Below are 6,786 nucleotides of genomic sequence, written 5' to 3'. Positions count from 1 at the left end.
GCTAATAGGATCCAACCATACATTAAAAGGACTATTCACCATGGCCAAGTGGGATTTATCCTGGACTGCAAGGTTGGTTCAGCATCTGAAAATCAATCAATGTGATACACTACATTAATAAAAAGAAAGGACAAGAACCATATGATCCACCAGCAGATGCAGAAAATGCATTTAACAAAGTATAGCATCCTTTTTTCACTAAAACTTCACAGTGTAGGGATAGAGGGAATATACCTCAATATCATAAAAGCCATCTGCAAAAAGTCCACAGTGAATATCATTCTCAAGGGGGAAAAACTGAGAGCTTTTCCCCTAAGGGGAGGAACATGGCAGGGATGCCCAGTTTAACCACTGTTGTTCAACATTAGCCCTAGAAGTCCTAGCCTCAGCAATCAGACAACAAAAAGAAATAAAAGGCATGCAAATAGCCAAAGAAGAAGTAAAACTCTCACTCTTTGCAGATGATGTGGTACTTTATGTGGAAGACAAAAGACTCCTCCCCAAAATTGCTAGAACTCATACAGGAATTCAGTAAGGTGACAGGATATAAAATCACTGCACAGAAATCAGTTGCATTTCTATATACAAACAACAAGACAGAAGAAAGAGAAATTATGGAGTCGATCCCATTTACAATTGCACCCAAAACCATAAGATACCTAGGAATAAATCTAACCAAAGAGACAAAGAATCTGTACTCAGAAAAGTATAGAATATTCATGAAATAAATTGAGGAAGACACAAAGAAATGAGAAAAACGTTCCATGCTTATGGATTAGAAGAACAAATATTGAAAAAATGTCTATGCTACCTCGAGCAATCTACACATTTAAGGCAATCCCTAACAAAATACCATCAACTTTTTTCAAAGAAATGGAAGAAATAATGCTAAAATTTTTGTGGAACAAGAAAAGACCCCAAATAGCCAGAGGAAAGTTGAAAGAGAAAAAGAAAGTTGAAAGTTGAAAAAGAAAACCAAAGCTGGTGGTGTCACAATTCCAAACTTACAAAACTGTAGTCATCATGACAGTATGGTACTGACACAAAAACGGACACATAGATCAATGGAATAGAAAAGAAGTCCAGAAATAAACCCTCAACACTATGGTCCACAAATCTTTGACAAAGCAGGAAAGAATGTCCAATGGAAAAAAGACAGTCTCTTCAACAAATGGTGTTGGGAAAATTGGACAGCCACATGCATAAGAATGAAATTGGACCATTTCCTTATACCATATACAAAAATAGACTCAAAATGGATGAAGAACCTCAATGTGAGACAGGAATCCATCAAAAGCCTTGAGGAGAACACAGGCAGCAACCTCTTCAACCTCAGCTGCAGCAACTTCTTCCTAGAAACATCACCAAAGGCAAGGGAAGCAAGGGCAAAAATGAACTATTGGAATGTCATCAAGATCAGCTTTGCGCAGTGGCAGTATCGTAGCCAATGAGGTTTATCCGAGGCGCGATTATTGCTAATTGGAATGTCATCAAGATCAAAAGCTTTTGCACACAAAGGAAACAGTGACAAAACTGAAAGACAACTGACAGAATGGGAGAAAATATTTGCAAATGACATATCAGATAGAGGGCTAGTATACAAAATCTATAAAGAACTTACCAAACTCAACTCCCAAAGAATAATCCAATCAAGAAATGGGCAGAAGATGTGAACAGACATTTCTGCAAAGAAGTCATCCACATGGCCAATAGGCACATGAGAAAGTACTCAACATCACTCAGCACCAGAGAAATACAAATCAAAACCTCAATGAGATACCACTTCACACCAGTCAAAATGGCTAAAATTAACAAGTCAGAAAACAACAGGTGTTGGTGAGGATGCGGAAAACGGGGAACCCCCCTACGATGATGGTGGGAATGCAAGCTGGTGCAGCCATTCTGGAAAACAGTATGGAGGTTCCTCAAAAAGTTGAAAATAGAGCTACCCTACGATTTACCCTAAAGATACAAAGATATCCTAAAGATCTGAAGGGGCATGTGCTCCCAATGTTTACAGCAGCTACATCCACAACAACTAAACTATGGAAAGAGCCTAGATGTCCATCAACACATAAATGGATAAAGAAGATGCGGTATATATACACAGTGGAATATTATGCAGCCATCAAAAAATGAAATCTTGCCATTTGCAACATGGATGGAACTAGAGGGTATTATGCTAAATGATATAAGTCAATCAGAGAAACACAATTATCATATATTCTCACTGATACAGGAATTTGAGAAAAAAGACAGAGGCTCATAGGGAAAGGCAGGGAAAAAATGAAACAAGATGAAACAAGAGAGGGAGACAAACCATAAGAGATTCTTAATCTCAGGAAACAAACTGAGGGTTGCTGGAGTGGAGGGGGTTGGGAGGGATGTGGTGGCTTGGTAATGGACACTGGGGAGGGTATGCTATGGTGCTATGGTGAGCTCTCTGAGTTGTATAAGACTGAAGAATCACAGATTTATACACCTGAAAAAAATAAATTATATATTAATTTTAAAAATAAGTATTTTATTTATTTATTTGTCAGAAAGAAGACAGAACATGAGCAGGGAATGTCAGAGAGATAGGGAGAAGCAGGCTCTCTGCTGAGCAAGGAGCCTCATGCAGGACTTGTTCCCAGGACCCTGGGATCATGACTTGAGCTGAAGGCAGACGCTTAACCAACAGACCCACACAAGAGTCCCTCAGCTGTATTAAAAAAAAAAAAAATTAAGTATGCCCAATGTGGGCTTGAACTCACAACTCTGATATCAAGAGTTGCATGTCTACTCACTGAGTCAGCCAGGTGTCCCCCAAAGATCAGTCTTAATGGAGAAATCATGCCACCTTTTGTGGTCTTTTAGTAGACTGACATATATAATTGTTTTAAGTATAAATTTCAGTACTATCTTCTGAGATTATCCTCCAGCTTGCAGGTTGAGAGGGCGCCCATTGATTTCATGTCACTTAATTGAGCCAAAGAAAAATTTATGAAAGCAGGTGGTCAAAACTCATCAATAAAATACATTTACTGAGCCACTACTACCAATAATAGAAAATCTTTTGAGTCAACCAACTCCTAAATAAAGTTCCTTCTCAAGTGAAATATTATAAATTCTAAGCTTGGAGCATAATTTTTATATTCTTTGGAGAAAAAGACTTAAGTCACTAAGAAATTGTTTCCTTTCATTGTCAAGTGAAAAATGAAAGGTCTGAGAGACACTTCAGAAGCCACGCTGACCAATGGAGCCACTCAGTGGCTCTTGTTGAAACTCAGCCCAGGCCAGTGAGATGGCACAGTAATCACACAGATCGTGGTGCTGGGAGGGGACAGTGGGTGCTGACAGCCAACTTAGCTGAAGGCCAAAACAGAGCGGCTGACCAGTTATATAGCTCCAAGGCAATTTCTTTCCTCTTTTAAAAAGATTTTATTTATTTGAGAGAGAGAGAGAGAACACCAGACAAAGTGAGCACAAGCAGGAGTAGGGGGAGCAGGAGAGGGAGAAGCAGGCTCCCTGTGGAGCAGGGAGCCCAATAAGGGGTCTTAAACCCTATATTTATAGGGTTTACATAGTTTATAGTTTAGGGTCAACTATAAACATAGGGTCATACTAGATCAGAATAGATATAAGAAAAGGCTTACTTTTGGGACTTGAAACACCTTCCCTTTTTGAGATGGCCTTACACATCTTGTTTATTTGGGGAGTTCTTCTGATAAGACCTGAGTTTACAGCTTAGTTTTGACAAATACCAACACCTGAATAACCACATCCTATCAAGGCATAGAACAATCTCAACCCCCTGGAAAATTCCTTCACATCTATTCATGGCAATCCCCCTCCTCGGAAGCAACAACTGCTCTGGTTTATAGTACCATTAAATTAGTCTTACCTCATTTAGAACATCGTAGAACTAGACATTCTTAAACAATGAAATTGGCTCTTTGCAAACACCGTAAGACAGGTCTTTTAAATTATCTTTAATAATATAATCTTTATAAATAATCAAAGAAAGCCTTCTAGCTTTAGAAGTCTACCTAGTTACTATGAGATTAGACTTATAACTCAGCCATCAAATGTGACTACATTTATATAGCAGAAAAAGAAGATATGGATATCCTAAATCTAATAATCCTAGGGAAAAAAATTACTGGGATGTCTGTGTGTTATTTGCTTCTGTTTCTTTTTAAAGAAAGGCTTCAAAGAAGATCAGTTTAATAATCCTCGTTAAAAAACAAAATTCAACTGAATAAATTTGAAGATCCAATTGGCTTCAGTAAATGATTTATGAATCAGGCAGCATCCCTTCTAGCAAATAGATGACTCTCAAGAGATACACAAAATGGAAAGTTTTTTGTTTTTTCTTTTTAGAAGAGGGGGGAGAGTTGCAAAAGAAAATGGCTGCTCTTGTGTTTTAAGACTTTATTTGACAGAGAGAGATTGAGCACAGCAGGGGGGAAATGCTTAACTGATTATATACCTTAAAAGGTCAGAGGAACTGTGCAAATATGATTAAGTTCAGGATTTTATTTATTTATTTGAAAGACCGCATTCATGTCAGAGAGAGAGCATGGAGGGGGTGGGAGAGTGGAGGAGAGGTAGAAGGAGAGGAAGAAGCAGAGTACCCACTGAGCAGGGAGTCCAATGTGGGGCTCCATCCCAGGACCCCGGGTCATGGCCCGAGTTGAAGGCAGATGCTTAATTGACTGAGCCACCTAGGCACCCCTCTTCAGGATTTTAAAATGAGGATTTATCCTAAATTAGCCAGGTAATTTACCAAATGTAATTACCAGCTGTAATCACACAGTCCTTAGGAAAGTGAGCCAGGAAGATTAACGTAAGTAGGAGAAGATAAGCAAGAGGATGGGACTGATGAGAGGAAGGTGTTGTGAACCAAGGAACATTGGCAGCATCTCAAAGCAGTAAAGGGAAGGAAATAGATTCTTTCCTAGAGCCTCAGAAACAAGCAGCCCTGCCAGCACTTCGATTTTAGCCCACGAACATGGATATTGGACTTTTGAACTCCAGAATTATAAGAGGTAAATCTGTGTTGTTCTGAGCCACTAACTCAGTGGTAATTAGTTATAGCAGTGTTAGGAAACACATACAGATACTATCTACCTCCTAGGTTTATGAGAAAGGTAAATTAACATGAAACGTGCAAAGTGGCAAACACATTGTAAGGAGATTCAGAAGCTGAAGGTTGGGGAAAGTGATGATGGAGGAGAGTTTGTAAGTTTCAGTAAGAATCTCAGGGTAGGGGTGCCTGGGTGGTACAGTTGGTTTACCATCCAACTCGTGGTTTTGGCACCAGTGGTGATCTCAGAGTCATGGGATCTAGCCCTGTGCCAGGCTCCTGCTGAGTTCAGAGTCTACTAAAGTTTCTCTCTCCCTCTGCCCCTCCCTGCCTCTCTCTCTCAAATAAATAAACTAATTATAATTTATTAATAAATTAATAAATTAATTAGCTTTAAAAAAGAATCTCGAGGTAGGTTTCATGGAGAAGATAACTTTAGAACACACACACACAAATGTGTGGCACACACATTTGCTAATACTTCCATTAAAATCTTTTCATTTACCAATCAAGGAGAAAAGGAATATAATATAGTTCTAACTTGTATCTTTTATTTCTAAGATCTTTTCATGAGTTTAGGAAACATTTCATTTCCTTTTCTGTAATCTGTCCATTCAAATCATTTGCCCATGTTTTTTAAAATTTTTTTAAAGATTTTATTTATTTATTTGACAGACAGAGATCACAAGTAGGCAAAGAGAGAGAGGAAGGGAAGCAGGCTCCCGCTGAGCAGAGAGCCCGATGTAGGGCTTGATTCCCAAGACCCTGGGATCATGACCTGAGCCAAAGGCAGAGGCTTAACCCACTGAGCCACCCAGGCGCCCCTGTTTTTTAAATTTTTTAAAGATTTTACTTATTTATTTGATAGAGAGATAGAACACAAGTAGGCAGAACGGCAGGCAGAGAGAGAGGGAGAAGCAGGCTCTCCACTGAACAGGGAGTCCAATGCGGGGCTCAAATCCAGGACCCCAGGATCATGATTTGAACTGAAGGCAGCTACTTAACCTACTGAGTCACCCAGGGGCCCCATGCCCATGTTTTTATTATTTAGAATTTTTCTTGGCATACTGTATAGTAGAAAAATAGCAAGTTGTAGAATATTATGTGTAATACGAGTACAGTGGTAAAGATCATTTTTAATCTCATGTGTATAGGTGTATGTATAATATATATTATGTATGAATATATACTTTGGACATACATTATGTATAGGTACATCTACCTCATATGTTATCTTAAAAATGCATGCCAAAGTATAAAATTTTTCTCTAGGAGAGGAGCAGGCAAAAGGTTAATAGGTGATGCTCATTTCATAACTTAGAAACATAAGAAAAAATTATGGAAATTATTTGACTGGTATAAGGTGTTTAGTTGTCTGTGTTTTAGATAAGCCATCACACTTGTCTTAGGTATAAAACAATGTGTTAGAAAGTAGAAAAAAGAATATCTAGTGACGCCCCCCAGGGATTTTGTTCTAGGTCAGAGAGCAAAGAATGACACTTAGAAGATTTGATGGGCAATATGAAAGCATATGTTAACATGTGACTCTAAGTTTGAAACAAATTCATACCAACATGTCAAATCTTTGGTGTTCAAATCGACACTAAAGCAGAGAAATGAATTCTAACATGAATTCTTCTTTCCCCTCATGGCTGAAATTCTACTACCCAGCTCCTGGACATAACTTTCTCACTTTCAAATTCAAACCTCAAGTA

General features: G+C 38.5%; 1 pseudogene; it reads left to right on the top strand.

The window, feature by feature from the left end:
* Nucleotides 1-1,418: 1,418 nt before the first annotated feature.
* Nucleotides 1,419-1,583, top strand: LOC123955818 (annotated as a pseudogene).
* The last annotated feature ends 5,203 nt before the right edge of the window (nucleotides 1,584-6,786 follow it).

Source organism: Meles meles, chromosome 13 (genome assembly GCF_922984935.1).
Source record: "Meles meles chromosome 13, mMelMel3.1 paternal haplotype, whole genome shotgun sequence".
NCBI lineage: Eukaryota > Metazoa > Chordata > Mammalia > Carnivora > Mustelidae > Meles > Meles meles.
This window is presented reverse-complemented; position numbering and strand designations above follow the sequence as displayed.